General features: G+C 46.1%; 1 long non-coding RNA gene across 1 annotated transcript in view; it reads right to left on the reverse strand.

The window, feature by feature from the left end:
* The window catches only part of LOC139229166 (uncharacterized), a 422,261-nt gene that overhangs the window by 30,184 nt on the left and 368,281 nt on the right, over nt 1-23,796 (reverse strand). The window contains exon 2 of the long non-coding RNA XR_011587667.1: nt 20,962-21,087. This is a non-coding gene — a long non-coding RNA (uncharacterized lncRNA). The remainder of the gene's footprint in view (nt 1-20,961; nt 21,088-23,796) is intronic.

Below are 23,796 nucleotides of genomic sequence, written 5' to 3' on the forward strand. Positions count from 1 at the left end.
ATACAGTAAGCGCCTGCAAGCAACAACGAGATAAATAACCAGTTAAGCTGTTTTAGTAAGGTTGGTTGAGAGATGAAGGTTGGCCAGGACATGGAAGACCTTGGGTAAAATAGACCTGACCATCCATATTATTCTGTATAATTATTGGTAATTGAAATAAAATATGAATATTATGTTTTTTCTGATTAATCGAACATAGCAAACACTGTAAAGCAATATTTGATGATCACAATTTAAGTAATACAACATTCTTTGAAGATTTTGTGTTGAAGGCACATATTTTAGCAAAATGATGTAACTTTGTTAGTATGACTTCCAGTTTCATAGTCGTAACATACCCTGCTGAAACTTTGTTATACTAATATCATCAATACAAAGTAAAGGAACACTCACGGAGCTCTGAAGAAGGGCCCAGCCTGAAACATCGACTTGTCTGTTCCCTTCGCAAATACCTTCTGACCTGCTGTGTGTCTCCAGCTTTTTCTGGTTTGTTACATACTTCACATGACAAATTACTGACAAGTTCTTTCATTTATTGACCGATTCAAAGCAGTGACATCGTGCTAAGTAGCTGCTTCCTGCTCTGACAATAAGTGAAAGACTCATCATCATTACACCTAGCATTTCAGTTAGTGCGTATTCTTATTGGGCTTTAGGTGCAACATTCAGAGCAAAACAAGCTTTACATCTGCAATACTGAGATCTTTATTTAGAAAAGAAAGAATCCTTACCTTACATTTTGAAAACAGTGAAAGGTGAGTTTCCACTGCAGGGATCGTCATCGAGGATTGAATTTGCTGCCACCTTGATCGTCAGGGAGGAATTCTAACATTGAGGAGCACATGGGTTTGGAAGCGGGTGTTGGGGAGATTGAAACCGCTGCTGACAGCATGTCGCAAAGCCGGCTCCAACCCCTCGACTTCCGCATTTCACTCCAGCGCATTAGGCTGCATCCACACAACCCCGCAAATCCCCCCAGGAGAGGCGGAATGGCAATTGCTCAATTAGAGCGATAATTATACAGCCGAATTGTGGCTTTAATGTCGGGTCTACAGGTTTCCCGAGCTTCCTGAAACTCGCCAGAGAAAGCAAGGCGAGAAGACAGCGGCAATTGGGGTCAATCCATCACATGGCAATATGGCAATACATAATCCGCACTCACAGTTGCTTTCTTACTTGCTAGTGAGAAAGAGTGTTCACGGTACTTTTACTCAGAGCTTACATTCTACGCTTTGGAGGCTTGTTCTATCATGTCAGGATGGGTAGTGCTTTGGCTGCCTGCGATTGGACCTCGATGAGCAATATGACCAGCAGCAGCTCCCCCACCAGCACCTGCACTCTGCTGGTCACAGACCTGTGGCTTCACAGCAGCAGAGAGGGGTGCAGTACAGAGGGGAGCAGAGAGAGGGGAGCGGCAGAGAGGGGCACAACACAGAGGGGTGCAGTACAGAGGGGAGCAGAGAGAGGGAGGAGCAGAGAAGGGCGCAGCACAGAGCGCCGCAGAGAGGGGAGCGGCAGAGAGGGGTACAACACAGAGGGGCGCAGTTGAGAGGTGCAGGAGGCACTACCCGCGAAACAGGGTCTACAGCAATGTTCTGTGTAAGTTGCGCTGCCACGCAGCACTCCAGGGAACCCATGCAGCTGGCTTGCCAGCTTTTCAATGCAAAAACCGTACATGCGTGGAATTTTGAATGGCCCACGGAGCCCCTTAAAGGCCAAACAAAATTAGTGGGAACATCGGTCTGCAGGTGGAGGCTCACTTTCCTTGACATGTCCGAATATCAGTGTCTCAGGCGGCTTGGGTTGTCGCGTCAGGTGGTGACAGACCCATGCAGCCACCTAGAAGAAGGCTAGAAGAGGAGAAGATAGATTAGGAGGAGGAAGGTGATGATGGCAAAGCATCCCGAGCTGCTCACATGCTGTCAGGGATGCCCTCACTAATGCAAGCTTCACTTAGGGTGCACCAATGGACCGATCTCACAATCACATGTCATGGCCACTCTTCCTGCCCCCGCCCCAACAGTGCCACAGACACAAATCAGTCCTGCAAACAACCAACCCCCCCTGAACATCCCCCACATTGGTCCCTCTCAATTCATTTCTTCCCATTCATCATCAAACAAGTTAAAAAGCAAGATGGGAAAGGGTGTAAAAGAATAATATTTATCTGACCTAACTAAAGAACAGAAACTTAACAACACATTTTCTCATACACCCATGTGCATACCCTTGTGCAACTGCTAAGCCATACTCTCCTGTACCTACAACTCCTACGCGGTGCAACCCCTGTGGCTTGAGCAGAGGTAGAGGCCGGCTGCTCAGATCCCTGCTCTGACTGCTGAGATGCTCTTTGCTGACGTCCTCTGAGTGTTGGAGCCCCCGTGAGCCCCGCCAAAGACACCTGTGCGAAGGCAGACTTGGCCATCGGGAGCCGAGGCAGCACGTGGGGTACTGACCCAGTGTGGGCAATGGGTAAGGTGAAAGTGCTTTGAGTGGAGTCCCCACTTCCATGTCTCCTTTCACCATCAACCCTCTCACAGCCCAGCCACATGTCACTGCTACCACTTTGGTGCAGATCAGTGCGGCACTGTAAGGCTAAGGCTATGGTATCTGTCATTATTTTAAGGTGGCAGACATGCTTTCATCCAGATTCTGCATGGCCGTGGTCAAGGCATGCATGGACTAACTTGGTTGAAGCATTTGATGATCCACAGATCTGGCTACACTATCCATGGAAGAACACATCATCTCATTTGGCCGGTGACATCAACCCAATCATGCATGAAGCAGACTCCTCCATTCTCTGTGAAATCATGGCAAGCAGGCTTGGAAAGCCTGTTAGTGCATCGCACATTCTCTGCTGCTGCTCAATCATTGTCCTTTTCATTGACGGCCCCTAAGATGCAGCCTCTATGTCCAACTGAGCATAGCTTGGAGCGGCTACGCCCTCCGACGCGGACTCCACACTGCTGTCCCTGCCACCACCATCTGCTGTTGCTCACTTGTGAAGCGTGGGTCACCAGATGAAAACCCAACTATCTGCCTACGAGGTCCCACTGAAGTGAGAGTATCTGAGCTGGTGCATGGTATGCATGAGTCCTGTGATGGTGCACCCATTCAGCTCCTCTGAGGAATCGTCATCTGCGGCCTACAGCAATTCCTACTGCATGTGTAAATGCACTGTCGGAGATAAAAGACATGAGTGAGTATGACAAAGTAAGAATGTTGCAAGTTATCATTATGAAGATGATCATATTTAATTCGCTGTTGAAATGGAGTCAACATGACTGAGTGCCGTATGACATGTGGGTGGCTGGTATTTAATTGTATCACCAGGTAGCTGGGAGCTTCCCATCTCTGACAACCATGCACATTGAACCTCCATTGATCTCTAGTACTTCCTCCTCTGCAGATGTTAGTTGTGAGATGGTTGGAAAGCCATCTCTGGTTCTTTTCCTCTGCCTGGTGTTCTTTGCTCTCTTTTCCTACAACGAGGGAAAGAACAGGCCTCTGATTGCATCTAATGGCATGTGTTCAGCGATGGATGAAGTTCATTTGGTGAGGGTGCATATCAGGGAGACGCATAAGAATGAGGGTGAGTGGCAGTGGTGGATGGATAGATGAGGATGTGAGGAAGTACATAGACAGAAAAGGATGGGTGCCCCTGCTAGGTAAATGGGTGTGATAAGTGATGTGATTGAGTAGGCTTGAGAAAGCAGAGTGAGGGGGTTGGAGTGATGCGCACAGCAGGATGAAAATGAATGTACAACTGTACTCACCTTTCTCATTCTGGTTAGGTCATTAAACTTTTTCCTGCACTGGATCCAGGAGCGTGGCACGAGGCTCCTGCTGCGGACCTTCTGGGCCACCTCCAATCATGCCTTCTTTGTTTCTGCCGCAGGTTTCTTCCTCCCATTACTGGGGAAGAGATGGTCCCTCTGGCTCCTTACAGCCCCTAGCAGCACATCAAGGGAGGCGCCAGTCAACCGGGGCACAACCTTTGGATGTCTCGCCTTCATTCGCTCCTTGCCAACTCCAACTCCTCCAAATTGCATCTTTGGATAATTCCTCAAAATACTGGTGATGAGATCGCATCATGCGAGTCCTCATCACGTCCGCTGCTGCTGATTGGTTGGGGAACCCGGAGGTAAAATGAAAATGAGATATTTGCATTAAAAAGCCACTGACCCATGTGATAGCAAACTCTCCCCCCCAAACCCCCTCCCCCCCACTCTACCCTTATCCCCTGCCCCCACCACCGCCACTGCTCCCAGCACGGCTCCCAATTAATGTCGTGGCCTCAGTGTCTGATTGCCATCTCCCCACCATAAACCTTCGATTTTCCTGTAAAATATGTATGGTTTCAGCTTTAGAACCTCAATGATTTTCTCTTTCCCAATGTATTGATGAGAACAGTCAATTCAAATAGGTTACCTTTTAAAATGTGTGGTGTTCAGAGAAAAAAAATCATTGCCTTCCTTGTTGTTTAGCAAATAAATGTAAAAGGATAACTGGATCTGTTGAATGGAAGCACACAGCTGGTCATTAGTGGAGAGGACAGATAGATTAACATTTCAGGAATGGACAAGCACTTCCGACAAAGTGCTCACATCTGAAATGTTATCTTGTCCGTTCCCTCCACAGATGCTGATTGACCTGCTCTGTGTTTTCATAAGAACAAAAGAAATAGGAGTAGGCCATTCGGCCCCTCGAGCCTGCTCCGCCATTCAATAAGATCATGGCTGATCTTCTACCTTAACTCCACTTTCCTGCACTATCCCCATATCCCTTGATTCCCTTAATATCCAAAAATCTATCAATCTCGGTCTTGACGGACTCAGCTCAACGACTGAGCCTCCACAGCCCTCTGCGGTAAAGAATTCCAAAGATTCACCACCCTCTGAGTGAAGAAATTTCTCCTCATCTCAGTCCGAAATGGCCGACCCCTTATTCTGAGACTGTGACCCCTGGTTCTAGGCTTCCCAGCCAGGGGAAACATCCTCCCTGCATCTACCCTGTTTAGCCCTGTAATTTCCATTTTCACTGCAGTTTCTGAGAAGCTCCTGTTTTTTTGTGTTGAGTATGTTTAATGATGCACTAAGAAGAGCAATTATGTGAAAGTAGGGCCGCTGAATGAAGAGTGAAGTAGCAGAGTTTAGGGATTTTTGAGGTTATTTGTAAGACCCCAGGAGCACAAACATGATTTCAAACATGGGACAGCATCAGGGAGTTGAACATACTGCACTGTGACTGGGGCAGAACGCCTGACAGCACAAACTTTACTTAAATCCTTGTTACATCTAATTATATTGTTTGTGCTTTTCTTCAGTTGTCTACTACAGCAGCCATTAAACCAAGGGCTACCCAGCTCCCAGTCATAACAGACTCAGAACATTCGCCCAAGGCTGGAGTTGAACTGAAACGATCAACTCGGGAGCGGAAAGCCCCGGATCATCTCCATTTGTAAAAAGACTGTTACTAATATCTTAAAGGAAGATATTGTCATGTATGTATGCTTGGGGTTACTAGCCACCAGGTGGTGCCACTGTCGGAGGTCATTGGGCAGTACGCACGTGTTTGCGGCCCAGGTATAAAAGGCAAGCCATCATGTAATGTAATCATTTTGGACCCTAATAAAGCAGAGTCAGGTTTGTACATGTGTTAGTTTACAGTATTCAGTCTATTGAGTTATTGCATACGTAACATTTGGCGACGAGGTAACTTAAGAACCTTCGCATGCAAAAATGAGCGCAATTGGAATTCTGGAGAGATTAGTGGAGGGAGAGGACTGGGCAGATTTTGTAGCTCGCCTGGACCAGTACTTCGTCGCCAACAAAATGGAGAAACTCACTGACGCAGTTAGGCGCAGGGCGGTCTTCCTTATGGTTTGCGGTCCGAAAATCTATGGACTCATAAAGAATCTTCTCTCGCCTGCAAGTTCCATGGACAAGGACTATGAGCAATTGTGTGCTCTGGTACGTGACCATCTCAAACCAGAAGAAGGCATCATCATCTCACAATATCGATTCTACACGCACGTTCTTTCTGAGGGCCAGGATGTGTCGGAACTCGTTGCCGACCTAAGACGTCTAGCTGGACCGGGTAAGTTCAAAAACGCATTGGGAGACATGCTGCGGGACTTCTTTGTAATTGGCATCAACCCAGGTGATCCTGCGTAAACTACTGGCGGCGGAGACGCTGGATTTGAGCAAGTCCATCACGATTGCCCAGGCATACATGACAACGGACAAAAACTTAAAGCAGATATCATCGAAAAATCGGAACTCGGCAAGTACTGTAATCAAGATCGTATCGTCGTTTGGCAGAGCTGCATATGATAGGGCCTATTCGACTGAAACCTGTGGCTGCCCAAAGTCCGCCAACGGGAATGGATCCGATTTCACCCTGTTGGCTTTGTGGGGGCAATCATCGGCCTCACCAGTGTCGGTTTAAACAGCACATTTGTAAAGGCTGTTCGAGACTGGGGTATCTCCAGCGCATGTGTCCACAACTGAGCAAGCGTGCTGCGACACACCACGTGGAGGATGATGATCATTATAGTGCAGATTCGGATATGCAATCCAAGATACCAGGAGAGGAAGTGTATGGACTGTATTCGTTCCTAACAAAGAGATAAACGATAATGATTAATGTGAAACTTAACGATGTGCCGGTACCGATGGAATTGGACATGGATGCGAGTCAATCAATAATGAACCAGAGGACATTCGACAAGCTGTGGGATATTAAGGCTGTGAAGCCTAAGCTGAGTCCAGTCAATGCCAAGTTGCGTATGTACACTAAAGAACTCATAACGGTGATTGGCAGTGCAGTAGTCAAGGTGTCGTATGATGGTGCGGTTCATGAGTTACCGTTATGGATTGTTCCAGGCAATGGTCCAGTGCTGTCCAGCAGGAATTGGCTAGAAAAAATCAAAAGCAATTGCAACGATATCAAAGCGTTGTCGTCGGAGGATGATACTCCATGTGCTCAAGTGCTGAGCAAGTTTCCCTCGCTGTTTGAACCAGGGATCGGCAATTTCACAGAAGCCAAGGTGCAGATCCACGTGGACTCGGATGCAAGACCCGTCCATCATAAAGCTTGGCTGGGTCCGTACATGATGAGGGAGAAGGTCGAAATCGAACTGGACAGACTCCAGCGTGACGGGGTCATATCACTGGTCTAATTTAACGAATGGGTCAGCCCCATTTTTCCTGTGTTGAAGAGTGATGGCACTGTCAGGATTTATGGAGACTACAAGGTTACGATCAACTGAGTTTCGAAACAGGATCAATACCCGTTACTGAAGGCTGATGACCTGTTTGCAATGCTAGCCGGGGGGAAGTCGTTCACTAAACTGGATCTGACGTCAGCCTACTGACACAGGAGCTGGTCGAGACAGCAAAGAAACTTACGTGCATCAATGCTCATAAAGGTCTGTTTCTCTATAACAGGCGTCTTTTCGGAATTCGCTCGGCTGCAGCCATATTTCAGAGGAACATGGAGAGTCTACTGAAGTCCGTCCCTAGAACCGTCATGTTCCAATTTGATATCCTGGTCACAGGTCGTGACACCGCCAAACATCTGAACAACCTGGAAGAGGTTCTACATTGTCTGGACAAAGTGGTACTCAGACTGAAATGTTCGAAGTGCATCTTCATGGCACCGGAAGTCAAATTCCTGGGGAGGAAAATTGCTGCTGACGGCATCAGGCCTAAGGACTCGAAAACCAAGGCCATCAAAAATGCACCCAAGCCTCAGAATGTGATGGAGCTGCGTTCGTTCATTGGTCCACTCAACCACTTCGGTAATTTCCTACCTAGATTGAGCACGTCATTAGAGCCACTGCCAACTGGGTTTGGGGTGCGTCTCAAGATAGAGCTTTTGAGAAAGCTACTAATCTGCTTTGCTCTAACAAGCTGCTGGTACATTATGATTCATGAAAGCGTCTAGTATTGGCCTGTGATGCTTCGTCATATGGAGTTGGTTGCATGCTCCAACAAGCTAATGCGCCGGTTAAACTACAACCTGTTGCATATGCTTCTAAAAGTTTGTCAAAGGCAGAAAGAGCCTACAGCATGGTAGAAAAAGAAGCATTAGCCTGTGTGTATGGGGTTAAAAAGATGCATCAGTACCTGTTTGGTCTTCAGTTTGAACTGGAAACAGATCACAAGCCGCTCATTTCATTGTTTTCGGAAACCAAAGGTATCAATACCAATGCATCGTCCCGCATCCAGAGGTGAGCGCTGACATTATCTGCCTGTGATTATATCATTCGCCATAGACCTGGCACCGAGAATTGTGCTGATGCACTGAGCCGTCTGCCGTTGCCCACACTGGAGGTGGAGACACCACAACCTGCAGATCTACTGTTAGTTATGGATGCTTTTGAAAGTGAAGGAACCCCTGTCATGGCTCAACAAGTTAAGACCTGGACCAGCCAGGACTCAATATCATCGGTTGTGAAATGTTGTGTCCTTAGTGGTGATTGGTCTGCCATACCCAAGCAAATGGGTGATGAGACCAAAACTTACAACTATCGCAAATTCAAACTGTCCATTCAGTCAGATTGTTTACTGTGGGGGTAATCGTGTTGTTATGCCTAAGAAAGGTAGGGAGAAATTTGTACATGATCTACTTGGCACTCATCCCGGTATTGTCATGATGAATGCCATTGCCAGGTCTCATGTAAGGTGGCCTGGAATTGACTCTGATCTGGAATCATGTGTGCATCAGTGCAACACTTGCATGCAGCTAAATAAAGCACCAGCGGAATCGCCGCTGAGTCTGTGCTTGTAGCCATCTAAACCATGTCCAGGATCCACTTCGACTTTGCAGGTCCCTTCCTGGGAAAGATGCTTTTAGTTGTGGTGGATGCATATTCCAATCATGTGTACAATCATGTCATCCAGCTACCATTGAGAGCCTTCGTGTCATGTTTGCCACTCATGGTCTGCCCAACAGTGTTGTAAGCGACAACGGACCTTGCTTCACTAGTCTGGAGTTTCAAGAGTTCATGAAACTCAATGGTATCAAACATGTGAGGTCAGCACCATTCAAACCCGCATCTAATGGTCAAACAGAGCGTGCTGTCCAAACCATCAAGCAGAGTATGAAACGTGTAACTCAAGGTTCACTGCAGACTCGCTTGTCATGCATATTGCTTAGTTACAGGACAAGATCCCATACGTTTATCAGGGTCCCCCTGCTGAACTATTGATGAAGAGAGGTCTCAAGACCAAGTTCTCTCTTGTCCACCTTGACTTGAACGATCATGTTGAATACAGACGTCAAAGTCAGCAGTGGTATCATGATCGCGCTGCTGTGTCACACGACATTTCTGTTAATGATCCTGTGTATGTACTAAATTATGGTCAATGTCCTAAGTGGATCGCCGGTACTGTTATGGCCAAGGAGGGTAACAGAGTGTTTATCGTCAAGATCAAGAATGCGCAAACATGCAGGAAACATGTTCATCAGATAAAGCTACGGCACACGGATGAACCGGAACAGTCTGAGGAAGACACAATCAGTGACCAACCAACCTACCCTCAGTCATCAAAGGACTCCGCTGTCATCAATGAATCTGGACTTTCAATCCCTGACATGGTCATTGCCACTCCCAACAGATCGGCTACCCAGCCCCCAGTCATAACAGACTCAGAACGCTCGCCCAAGGCTGGAGTTGAACTGAGACGATCAATTCGGGAGCGGAAAGCCCCGACCCGTCTCAATTTGTAAAAAGACTGTTACTAATATCTTAAAGGGTGATATTGTCGTGTATCTTTGCTTGGGGTAACTAGTCACCAGGTGGCGCCACTGTCGGAGGTCATTGGGCTGTATGCATGTGTGTGTGGCCCAGGTATAAAAAGCAAGCCATCATGTAATGTAATCATTTTGGGCCCTAATAAAGCAGAGCCAGTATTCAGTCTATTGAGTTATTACATACATAACATGTTCCCTCCACAGATGCTGACTGACCTGCTCTGTGTTTTCATAAGAACAAAAGAAATAGGAGTAGGCCATTCGGCCCCTCGAACCTGCTCCGCCATTCAATAAGATCATGGCTGATCTTCTACCTTAACTCCACTTTCCTGCACTATCCCCATATCCCTTGATTCCCTTAATATCCAAAAATCTATCAATCTCGGTCTTGACGGACTCAATTCAACGACTGAGCCTCCACAGCCCTCTCGGGTAGAGAATTCCAAAGATTCACCACCCTCTGAGTGAAGAAATTTCTCCTCATCTCAGTCCGAAATGGCCGACCCTTTATTCTGAGACTGTGACCCCTGGTTCTAGACTTCCCAGCCAGGGGAAACATCCTGCCTGCATCTACCCTGTCTAGCCCTGTAATTTCCATTTTCATTGCAGTTTCTGAGAAGCTCCTGATTTTTTGTGTTGAGTATGTTTAATGATGCACTAAGAAGAGCAATTATGTGAAGGTAAGTCAGCTGAATGAAGGGTGAAGTCGCAGAGTTTAGGGATTTTTGAGGTCATTTGTAAGATCCCAGGGGCACAAACATGATTTCAAACATGGGACAGCATCAGGGAGTCTGGACATGCTGCACTGTGATTGGGGCAGAACGCCTGACAGCACAAACTTAATTTAAATCCTTGTTACATCTAATTATATTGTTTGTGCTTTGCTTCAGTTGTCTACTACAGCAGCCATTAAACCAAGGGGTCAAAATTGCTCCGCGCTGGTTTGGGGCGGTCATTTCACTAAACGTGTTTTCTTTCGCCGCTGCAAATTTGGGCTCTTTGTTAAAAATAATGTTGCCTGCGGTAACAGAGTGGTTCCCCGGCATTAGTGTGGTGCTTGCGGGGTGCGACTCTCAGTGCCACGCTCAGCATATAAGCGCAACTCTGATGATGTCAGCGCGGCACGGACATGCCGTGTCACCCTGATGCCTCACTACAGGTCTCGCCTTCTTGTAAAGGGGAGGGCCGCTGCGAACCCTGCAGTCTCTGTAGTGGTGCCCACTGGGCCACCAGGAAGGGTGTCGGCCGGGCATGCGGCGTGGCACCCAAGAGGGGGTGCTGGGCTGCATGTTGGCGGCCTGGCCACACCTGCGGCCGCCATTGTTGGACCGACTGAAAAGTCAGCCGACCAAAAAATGATGGCGGCTGCCACCTCCCCTTTAAGGGCGGCCGGGACGCCACAGCCAGCACATCTCTTGCAGCGAGAAGCTGTCGGCGGCATCGCCCCTCGCCAACCTCTCATTCCGCAGGGCAATTTCACCGAGGGGCGCAAAGGGGTTAGCGTGGCACGGTAAGGGATCAGCGCAGGGTGATAAGGGGTTGGCGCGCACGGCAGTGACGTCATTGTTGTGCGTGCGCTGCGCCGGTGCGCTAATTGCAGGTCCCGGAGCAAACCACTTATTGCCGGCGGAGCCCCGGGAGCAATTCCGCGCGGGTCGATGTGGCCGCGCGCCCGTGTGCTAACTCATTAGCGCTCCATTAGTGTCGGCCGGCAGCACTAACTGGCCCTACGAACAGGGGCAATTTCGGCCCCCAAATATTTATAGTCAGACTGTAAGACCTTAGAGGATAGAAACACCTTTCACTTCCTGATCCATTGAAACTTCCCCTGGGCATTTTTTTTAATTTGCAATTGTCCTCTGGCTTTGTAGAATTTTAACAACAATCTGATTGGAGCCAACTTCAGTCTCCCTTGAAAATGCTCCACCAAGTTAGAATGTATGACCAAAACATACACAGTGCATAAAGTCATCTGCCACCCAGTCTGTACCATGGGGCGGAACTTGTAACTTTGGTCGAGACGTAGAATGAGTGGTAGCGAATCAGTCGGCGTTATACACCCCGCCCAATTTCCCCATCCATTGATTTCAGTGTCCATACCAGCTCAAGAGCAGCGGATTGCAGTGATTTGGTGGCTCAGACCCAAGGCTCTCATGCGGCTGTTTGAAGGAGCCCAGCAGATTACCACCAGCCAGAGGAGTAGAGCACGATCGTAGGGCTTCTTGTGGTCATTGAAAGTGAGCGTTTGTAAACCTGACTTGGCAGTGATCCTCGGTCCTGCTCTGCTGAAGTTGCATGCAAATCAGCGCTTATGTTGCCTAGGCCCTAAGATCTGAAATTCACTGTCTAAGCCTTCTGCCTCTCTACCTCTCTTTCCTCCTTTAGGAAGCTCCTTAAAACCTAGCTTTTTGACCAAGCTTTTGGTCACCTGCCCTAATTTCTCCTTATGTAGCTTGGTGTCAAATAATACTCCTGTGAAGTGCCTTGGGACATTTTATTACATTAAAGGCACTGTATAAATACAAATTGTTGTTGTGTGGTATTAGCTGAACTGGAATGAACAGAAGTAGCACCCAACGTTACCACAGATGTAACTGGGTACATTTATGAATAATCGAAATTGATCAAAATGGGCTCAATTTATAATAAATATGATTCAAAAACAGCTTTAAAGCTATTCCCAAGTGTAAGGAAAGTAGAAACATTTGTGCTATCTGTAGTGTATGGAGAAAGAGTCAGACCGAACACTGTGAGCTCAAAGTAAAGTGTGACCTTAGTCTTTTATTGCAGGTCTCCAGAGTGCCTCTCCAACCTGTGAAGCCTCCTTAAATACCTGTGCTCCCAAGGGATGATGGGATCCCTTGGGACTCCAGGGGATGAGCCCTCTGGTGACTCTACAGTGTAAATACAAGTCCACATATATAACAACACTCCCCCCAAAATCAATAGTGTAACTATTTACAATGTGAGTCGATCTGAGGTCCTTCTTGTCCTGGTTGATTGTCTCGGTGTGAAAGCTGGTGTTGTTGACTCATTTGGGCCCTCACTGGGCTGCTGTGCAGCTGCCCTTGCTGGGCTGCCTGGTGTGTTGAGCCCTCCAGGGCTGCTGTGAATGATGAGTTCTGCTTCGTGGTCAACCGTGGTGCCGATTGTCACTGGTGTGTATGTTGGGGGATCAAAAAAGTTAGGGTCCAAGGTGGGTTGCTCAGGATAGTCCATGAATCTGAGTTTGATTTGGTCCAAGTGTTTCTGGTGAATGAGTCCATTTGAAAGTTTGACCCAAAACACCCTGCTTCCCTCTTTGGCCACGCCAGTGCCGGGAAGCCACTTGGGACCATGTCCATAATTTAATACAAATACAGAATCATTGATTTCAATCTCGTATGACATTTTGCGCTATCATGGTATGCACTTTGTTGAAGCTGCCTGCTCTCTACCTTTTCCTGTAGATCTGGGTGAACTAACGAGAGCCTTGTCTTAAGTGCTCTTTTCATGAGCAGTTCAGCAGGTGGGATCCCAGTGAGTGAGTGGGGTCTCATGCTGTAGCTAAGCAGGACTCGGGATAGGTGAGTCTGCAGTGAGCCTTCAGTTACCCTCTTCAAGCCTTGCTTGATGGTTTGCACTGCTCTCTCTGCCTGACCATTGGACGCTGGTTTAAACGGAGCAGATGTGACATGTTTGATCCCGTTATGGGTCATGAATTCTTTGAACTCAGCACTGGTAAAACATGGCCCGTTGTCGCTCACCAGGATATCGGGTAAGCCATGTGTGGCAAACATGGCCCGCAGGCTTTCAGTAGTGGCAGCGGACATGCTAGCCGACATTATCTCACATTCAATCCACTTGGAGTACGCGTCTACAACCACAAGGAGCATTTTACCCAAGAACGGGCCTGCATAATCGACATGTACCCTAGACCACGGTTTGGAGGGCCAAGACCATAAACTTAGCGGCGCCTCCCTGGGTACATTGCTTAACTGCGAGCATGTATTACATCTGTGAACGCAGGACTCTAAGTCCGCATCGATACCGGACCACCACACGTGGGATCTGGCTATTGCTTTCATCATTACGATGCCTGGGTGGGTACTGTGGAGGTCATTGATGAAGGTGTCTCTGCCGTTCTTGGGGACCACTACTCGATTGCCCCACAGAAGGCAGTCTGCCTGTATAGACATTTCATCCTTGCGCCGCTGGAATGGCTTTATCTCTTCCTGCATTTCCACTGGAACACTGGACCAGTTCCCGTGAAGGACACAGCTTTTGACTAGAGATAATAAGGGGTCCTGGCTTGTCCACGTTTTGATCTGCTGGGCAGTGACAGGTGATTGCTCACTCTCAAATGCTTCCATAACCATGGCTAGATCTGCGGGCTGCGCCATTTCCACACCCGTGGTGGGCAATGGCAGCCTACTGAGAGCATTGGCGCAGTTTTGTCTGCCTGGTCTGTGGCGGATGGCGTAGTTGTTTGCGGACAACGTGAGCGCCCATCTCTGGATGCGGGCCGATGCGTTGGTATTTATCACTTTACCAACTCGAATTTTAGCCCAAACAGGTATTGATGCATTCTCTTTACCCCACAGACAAATGCTAGCACTTCCTTCTCAATCATGCTGTAGCTCTCTCAGCCTTAGACAGACTCCTGGATGCATAAGCAACCGGTTGCAGTTTCCCGAAATCATTAGCTTGTTGCAATACACACCTGACGCCATATGACGACGCATCACATGCTAGTACCAACACTTACATGGATCATACAACACAAGCAATTTGTATGAGCATAACAATTTTCTCGCTTTTACAAAGGCATTTTCTTGACTTTTACCCCAAACCCATTCGCCCCCTTTTCGTAGTAAGACATGTAGTGGTTCTAGCAGGGTGCTGTGACCCGGTAAGAAGTTACCAAAGTAGTTCAAGAGTCCCAGAAACGACCGCAGCTCCATCACGTTCTGTGGCCTCGGTGCGTTCTCGATTGCCTCCATCTTCGCATTGGTGGGCCTGATTGCCATCTGCCGCAATCGTCCTTCCCAAGAACTCCACTTCAGGTGCCAGGAAAACGCAGTTCGAGCGTTTTAACTTGAGCCTCACGTGGTTGAGTCGACTAAAAACCTCCTCCAGGTTCTGCAGCTGCTCGACTATGTTCCGACCTGTGACCAAGATGTCGTCCTGGAAGACCACGGTGTGCGGGACTGACTTCAGTAAACTTTCCATGTTTCTCTGGAATATTGCCACCGCTGATCGGATTCCAAATGGGCATCTGTTATAAACAAAAAGACCCTTGTGCGTGTTGATGCAGGTGAGGGCCTTCAATGATTCCTCCAGTTCCTGCATCATGTAGGCTGAAGTCAGATCTAGCTTCGTGAACGTCTTTCCTCCCACCAGCGTTGCAAAGAGGTCATTGGCCTTTGGTAGTGGGTATTGGTCCTGCAGGGAGAAACGATTGATACTTACTTTGTAATTGCCACAGATTCTGACGGCGCCGTCTCCCTTGAGGACTGGGACAATAGGACTGGCGCACTCGCTGAACTCAATCGGTGAAATGATGCCCTCTCTTTGCAGCCGGTCTAGCTCGATCTCTACCCTTTCTCTCAACATGTACAGTACTGCTCTCGCCTTGTGATGGATGGGTCGCTACCCTGGAATTAGGTGGTTCTGCAATTTTGCTCCTTGGAATTTCCCAATGCCTGGTTCGAACAGCGAAGGAAATTTGTTTAAGACCTGGGCACACGAAGTGTCGTCAGTGGGCGATAGTGCTCGGTTGTCGTCCCAGTTCCAGCGTATCTTTCCCAGCCAGCTCCTGCCGAGCAGCATGGGACCATCGCCTGGTACCACCCAGAGTGGTAGCTTGTGCACCGTTCCATTGTAGGAGACCTTTACGGTAGCACTACCGATTACAGGAATCAGTTCTTTTGTGTAAGTTCTTAGTTTTGTGCGAACTGGAGTTAGGACTGGCCTTGAGGCCTTGTTGCACCACAACCTTTTGAAATACTTTTTGCCCATGATACTCTGGCTCGTGCCCGTGTCCAGCTCCATTGACACCGGGAGTCCATTTAGTTCAACATTTAGCATTATTGGGAGACAATTCATGATGAATGTGTGCACCCCATGTACCTCTGCCTCCTCTATCTGAGGCTCTGGTTTGTCGTGATCCTCCGTGGATCTGTCCTCCTCTGCAACATGGTGGTTTACAGGTTTAACAGGCTTAGCAGCCCGCCTGCACACTCGTTGGAGGTGTCCCATTGTTCTACAGCCCTTGCAAACGTATTCTTAGAATCGGCATGAATGGAAACGTTGATCACCCCCGCAGCGCCAATGAACACCTGGGCTATCGCTATGGCCTTACTCAAGGTTGGGGTCGCTACTGTCAAAAGTTTGCGAAGTATGGTTTCGTGGCCAGTGCCAAGTACGAAAAAGTCTCTGAGCATGAGCTCCAAATGTCCTTCAAATTCACAATGTCCTGCAAGGCATCTTAGCTCGGCGACATAACTCGCCACTTCCTGGCCTTCAGACCTTTTGTAGGTGTAGAACCGGTACCTCGCCATCAGAACACTTTTCTTCGGGTTCAAATGCTCTCGGACCAGTGTGCACAAATCGTCGTATGATTTCTCCGTGGGTTTCGCTGGAGTGAGTAGATTCTTCATGAGGCCATACATTGGTGTCCCACAGACGGTGAGAGGATCGCCCTTCGTTTGGCAGCACTCTCTTCCCCATCTAGCTCGTTGGCCACGAAGTATTGGTCGAGTCGCTCCACAAAACTTTCCCAATCATCTCCCACTAAAAATTTCTCAGGATGCCCACTGTTCTCTGCATCTTTGGGTTCGCTATCTGTCTCTTGTTGCCAGTTGTAGTATATGGAGAAAGAGTCAGACTGAAAACTGTGAGCTCAAAGTAATGTGTGACCGTAGTCTTTTATTGCAGGTCTCCAGAGTGCCTCTCCAACCTGTGAAGCCTCCTTAAATACCTGCGCTCCCAAGGGATTATGGGATCTCTTGGGACTCCAGGGGATGAGCCCTCTACTGGCTGTACTGAGTAAATATAAGTCCAAATATATAACACTATCAGGCTTGTTTGTCTTGCTAAATTCTGCCATAGCAGAGTTAAAATGAATTCTGCTCTTCTCTTAATTTCAAAATGGCAGATAGACTGCATCGAGTCCACCAAGACATCTAACTCATCTTTTCAACTAGAGTTTAATGAACTAAATGTTAATATATGCATACAAGGACAACAGCTGTGTTTGGGGATGAACTCTTGGGGAGGGTGAAGGATGTCCTTTCTTCTTCAACAGTCCTGGATCTCTGGTGGCCCTGGTTTAGATGTTAGACACGGTGATGTTTGAAGCTGTGCCAAAGGAATATGGTCTCTCTTGTTTAGAATTTATAGCAGGATAGATTGTGTATACTCTCTATACAATATAAGTGGTTTTAGAATTTTCCAATAGCTGATGGGTAATTATTACTTGATAGATCTGCAGTAATGATGCCACAGTTCTTAATCTCGATCCTGGCCAGTATCAGATGTGGAGGATGAGTGGTACTCTGAGAGCCATGTCTTTACAAGACTTTTCTAGCAGTACAAAAACTGACCAGTGACAGAACAGAGCTCTGACAAAATTTAAAGAATTGGTATTATAAACAGCAAGTCTTGGGGGTGATTTCAAGGCATTGTCGTAACCATTACTTCTGAATCCTTCTAACATTAAGTGCACACACCAACAATTAGCAGCTGCTATGTGGAAAACAAATTAACATCTCCCTGAACATATCTTATATGTAAATAGTAATGCAACATTTGTATTGACCAAAAATGTCATCTAATTTGTTGCTTAATTTTACTTCTTGCTTTGAAAAGAACATAAGAACATAAGAAATAGGAACAGGAGTAGGCCATACGGCCTCTCGAGCCTGCTCCGCCATTCAATAAGATCATGGCTGATCTGATCATGGACTCAGCTCCACTTCTCCGCCCACTCCCCATAACCTCTTATCCCCTTATCGTTTAAGAAACTGTCTATTTCTGTCTTAAATTGATTCAATGTCCCAGTTTCCACAGCTCTCGAGGCAATGAATTCCACAGATTTACAACCTTCTGAGAGAAGAAATTTCTCCTCGTCTCTGTTTTAAATGGGCGGCCCCTTATTCTAAGATCAGGCCCTCTAGTTCTTATCTCCCCCATCAGTGGAAACATCCTTTCTGCATCCACCTTGTCAAGCCCCCTCATAATCTTATACGTTTCAATAAGATCATCTCTCATTCTTCTGAATTCAATGAGTAGAGGCCCAACCTACTCAACCTTTCGTCATAAGTCAATTGCCTCATCTCCGGAATCAACCAGTTGAACCTTCTCTGAACTGCCTCCAAAGCAAGTATATCCTTTTGTAAATATGGAAACCAAAACTGCACGCAGTATTCCAGGTGTGGTCTCACCAATATCTTATATAGCTGTAGCAAGACTTCCCTGCTTTTATACTCTATCCCCTTTGCAATAAAGGCCAAGGTACCATTGGCCTTCCTTATCACTTGCTGTACCTGCATATTATTCTTTTGTGTTTCATGCACAAGTACCCCCAGGTCCCGCTGAACAGCGGCACTTTGCAATCTTTCTCCATTTAAATAATAACTTGCTCTTTGATTTTTTTTCTGCCAAAGTGCATGACCTCACACTTTCCAACATTATACTCCATCTGCCAAATTTTTGCCCACTCACTGAGCCTGTCTATGTCCTTTTGCAGATTTTTTGTGTCCTCCTCACACATTGCTTTTCCTCCCATCTTTGTATCATCAGCAAACTTGGCTACATTACACTCAGTCCCTTCTTCCAAGTCGTTAGTATAGATTGTAAATAATTGGGGTCCCAGCACTGATCCCTGCGGCATCCACTAGTTACGGGTTGCCAACCAGAGAATGAACCATTTATCCTGACTCTCTGTTATCTGTTAGTTAGCCAATCCTCTATCCATGCTAATATATTACCCCCATCCCGCGAACTTTTATCTTGTGCAGTAACCTTTTATTTGGTACCTTGTCAAATGCCTTCTGGACGTCCAAATACACCACATCCACTGGTTCCCCTTTATCTACCCTGTTCGTTACATCCTTAAAGAACTCCAGCAAATTTGTCAAACATGACTTCCCCTTCATAAATCCATGTTGACTCTGCCTGACCAAATTTTGCTTTGCCAAATGTCCTGCTACTGCTTCTTTCATAATGGACTCCAACATTTTCCCAACCACAGAGGTTAGGCTAACTGGTCTATAGTTTCCTGCTTTTTGTCTGCCTCCTTTTTTAAATAGGGGCATTACATTTGCAGTTTTCCAATCTGCTGGGACCTCCCCAGAATCCAGGAATTTTGGTAAATTACAGCCAATGCATCCACAAATCTGCCACTGCTTCTCTTAAGACCCTACGATGCAAGCCATCAGTTCCAGAGGATTTATCTGCCTTTAATCCCATTATCTTACTGAGTACCACTTCTTTAGTGATTGTGATTGTGTTAAGTTCCTCCCCCCTATAGCCGCTAAACTATCCACTGTTGGAATACTGTTGCGGGTTTATTCCACATATTTCTTTCCTCACGCTTGATGCCAAAAGTCTACTCCTTATGAAACAAAATGTGTCCTTATGTGAGAAGTGATTTGGCATGTCCTGGGTGATTGTTATAGCATTTACGAATTCATCTCATGCTGCATCAGAAGATCGATAATATCAGTTGTCGCAGACACATTTTGTAAAAAGGCAAGACTATTGAACACTTGCTCAAGAACAGAGTTATTTAGAGCAGCAAGTAATCAAAATGAGATATTGAAATCAGTCCAAAAACAGCTGGAAATAATTTTTGAAGTGTTAAATGGACAAACCAGCAGGAGAAATCCTGTGAAAACTTCCGTGTAGGCCTTCTAATAAAAATACTTTTCAGATGGAAATAGCAGATTTATTTGTCAAGGAACAAAAGGAAAATAAACTTTGCAGAAATTACGTGAGAGCATGGCCAGTGAGGCATATTCAATCAACATGTCTCATGGCAAGACAAGAGTTCATTAACTGTTGATACTGTGATATTCCTATCAAAGTCTTTGCAAAACTGACTCTGCCTTGAAAAGATAATCTTCTTGAACAATGTCAACAATCTTTACAACTTATAAACGCAGAGACATGACAGTGCTGGCCTGTGGTGTTTGATGTGTACTGTCTGTGTTTGGGCCATTTCACAAGTCCCATTGACATGTGGCTCAAAGCACCTTTAACTTGATCAACCCTCTTTAGATTGTTGGAGAATGAGTTTACACACAAAAAGAATGAAATCAGTTTGGAAATAAGATAAACCGCACTGGGTTATATCTCCCACCGTCATAAAGAATGGAAATATTAGATGATAGGTTGGTAATTTCTTCAACCCAAGTCTTTTACCCAGTACATTTCTAGAGCTGAATCATACCTCTTACCAAACTTCTTTTCTACACTGAGAACAGTATCAATTCTGTTGATAAAGTTCTTGACCCCTTTTTCTTAATACTCTCCAATGTATAATTGCACTTTAAACCCTGTCTACCTTGGTGCAAACTTAATGAAACTGTATACTGTGGAGCAACGGTTTTTAACTGGAATAATAAGATCACAGTTTAGTAATGATTGTGATAATTACATCTAAATGTTTTATGTATTCATATAATATTCCATTGTGTACTATTTTAAGAGAGACGTTAAACCATTGAAAATAAAATATAATTACGATAGCAGAGAAAAGAATGTGATATGACTGTGTAAAAAGTCAGTACTCTAATATCGTTAGTAGTCTTTTCTAAGGTTATATTTTGCTGTAGATCTCAGACATATCTCTAATGATGTTATTGTCCTGGACAATATTTATCCCTCAATCAACATAACAAAAACAGATTATCTGGTCATTATCACATTGATGTTTGTGGGAGCTTGCTGTGCTCAAATTGGCTGCCGCGTTTCCCACATTACAACAGTGACTACACTTCAAAAGTATTTCATTGGCTGTAAAGTGCTTTGAGACGGTGGTCATGAAAGGCGCTCTATAAATGCAAGTCTTTCTTTCTATTCTATTTTAATAGATTTTCACATCTATGCCAAATAGGCAGAATATCACCTCATGGTAACAGAAGTATACATCTGGGAGTAAAATGATGAAAGATTCCAATTCATTCTGGGGACAAAATTAGAGCAATTTACCCCATTGCAAGTGCACCTCCTGTCAGCCAGTCCTCAGGCACTATTGGTGGCAGATATTGGAAAAGGCTGTGGTTCACTCTGTTTCTCCTTTACAGCTGAAAGTAGCTGCACTGTGATGAGTATCTCCTGCAGGGCGATAAAGGGGATGAAACAGGGATAAAAAAAATTGATTGGTTGATAAACAATTTTGTAATTACAACATACACTTTACAATAGCGCAGGATGTGATTGTGTATAATTTAACTGACAATTAAAGGGCATAACAATGGCACACAAATATTCAATTAATAGAAGTTCACAGCTGAGAGTGAACCAAATGCTTGACTGTAGAGCACTTGACATCCAGTTGGAAAGTGGTGAGCTCAAGTCTATCATCCAGCTGTCGTTCAAGCTCACCTGCCTTGGGTAGCAGATTCGAATCAGTTCTCGAATGGGATTTGAGAGTGAGCCGCAGTTGTCAGTTATGAAGTAGCATTGACTAATAATGCCGAGAACTTCCAGTCTGTCCAGCTTAAGGAAGGTAAACACCCTTCAGTGGAAGGAAATTAGCTGGAGCTAAATACCTTCAAATTTAGAGGTAAGTCTATCAAGTTAATAGAAGTTAAGACAATGATGCAGATAGAAAATGTTTTTTTTCATGATTTAGTTACTTATTCAAGGTGTGTGATAGTTGTATTATCCATTCACTGTAACTGCAATGAAGTGCATTGGCATAATGAATGTACCCAAAGCACCCTAAAGGCTCATTCTAAAGTGCTTTAAAAGTCAGAAGAGTGAAGCAGCTGACAATGGTGGTGGAAAGGCCGCTGCTTTAGGCACCATCTGACCTTGGGTTCTCATGTATGAAAGTGCATTTATCAGAGAAAGTGTGCAGAGTCTGTCACTCAATATCTGACTTTCATCCATTATGGGTTCCCCTTTCAGCAGCTTGCCTCCCTGTGCTTCAGAAACAGAAAATAACAGCTCTCATTCGGGAAAGGGTGACTGCTCACTATTTGGGAAAATCAATTGTTGTTAAATTACTTAATTCCGTAAAGCCGAATGAGTGAGACAACTGAGCATCTGTTGCCTTGAAAACGCAGTGAAGTCTAACTCGCTGCTCCCGCACAGGAGAATTCAGTGTGTGTTCTGAGATGAGAATAGATTGTTCTTGGAAGCCCCGATAAGATTTATTTTTAAATGATTACCTTTAAACTTGTGCACACTCACGTTATTAGTAATAGATTACCACGCATCTGTAAACTACATCTAAAAGAGACAGAGTCCAAGGAGCAGAAAGCACAAGCTTTTAAATAAGTTGGCACTGAAGCTGTTCCAAATATGCTGTTTGCATTTGATTTAAGTAGAATTAACTTGTCAAGGTGATACAGTACGCAACCCTACTCTCGAGAATATGCCTGACATGGACTGTGACAATGTGACACTGGCTCACTGAGCTGGCAAACTTCAGATCCTCATTCATTTCACTAGAAAGGAATAATGTTTTGCTGCAGCAGCATTGTTGTAATAAAGCTCGATCTGTAAGAGGTTAGATGCTGACCAGAACATCAACAAGGAGCAAACAATATGAACTATCTCTGCTAATGGCTAAAACATTGCTTTAGCCATGTTGTTAGCATTGCAGGACTGCTGATCATGTAACATACATTCATTAGATACTATCACTACAGCCAGGCAAAGTATCTATGAACTAAAGTTAAGTTAGGCTGGAGAAGAAATCTCTAGATGAAAAATTGAGGCACCTGGATAACTGTGATGATCTGTATTTGGTAAATGGTGGATGAGAACAATTGTGACAGCATCAGATCCTGACTGGTGGCTGGGACGCTGGATGGAACTGATGGCAAGAGTATCAAGTTTGTTATGGGGGCCAAAGATTGGGCTAGAAATTCAGTGCATTTTCACCTCCTGTTAGCTCCCTCAGGGGGCGCTAATGTGGAGCAAATGCCTTGCCGCCCGGGCGCGATGCTGGCAATGACTCCCACCATATTGGCTGGGAGTTTAGCGGCGGCACTGCAGCATTGTGCCCCGATCTCCTGCACCGGAGAGAGTGATGTCATTGCCGTGCATATTGCCCCGTTAACGCCCCGGTTCTGAAATTGTCTTTTGCCCCCTGAATCAGCATGGGGCAATAACAGCGAAAGCTTCAGGGGACATGTATCGGGCAGCCGGCCGCTACCAGGGCGAAGATTAAAGGCGAGGTGGCCGAATGCTGAAAAAAAACCTCACCTTTTTGTTGCCGCTCCTGATGCGGTTTCTTCGTGGGGTCGTGACAGCTTGAGTGCTTGAGTGCCGGGCTGTTCGCGTGGCACCCCTGCTTGCCGGTGGTCCTGGTAGGGGCCGCCTTCTTTTGCAAAGTCGGCGGTGTGGGCCCTTCCCTTTTATTGAGGGAAGAGCCCCTCGGACATGGCAACGTTACGCGGCCCAGTGCGCAGTGCTGCTGAGGCGCCTGCCCCGTTACCGCCCCACTTCCTTCTGGGAGCCGTAACCCGCATTTATCAAACAGGGACTTCCGTGCAAAGTTTCATGCCTCCCGGAATGTCACCACCCCCAAACGGGGCAAAAATGAATTTCCAATGCTGTATTGGAGGAAATTGTGGTTTATCCAATATTAGTTTCGTTGATTAGTCTGACAACTCAAAGGCAGTGGAGGGGTGAAGAGAAGTGGTGAAGACGTAGAGCTGAGTTTCTTCAGTATACGTGTGGAACCTGGCCCCATGTCTGCAGACGATATTGCCAAGGGACAACATGTAGGTAAGGAAATGGAGAAGGGGAGTCATTGCTGGAAATACTGCGGCGACATTCGGAAAGTAAGAGTGGAACCAAGTGAAGGCA

This window comes from Pristiophorus japonicus, chromosome 18 (genome assembly GCF_044704955.1).
Source record: "Pristiophorus japonicus isolate sPriJap1 chromosome 18, sPriJap1.hap1, whole genome shotgun sequence".
NCBI classification, from domain to species: Eukaryota; Metazoa; Chordata; class Chondrichthyes; family Pristiophoridae; genus Pristiophorus; species Pristiophorus japonicus.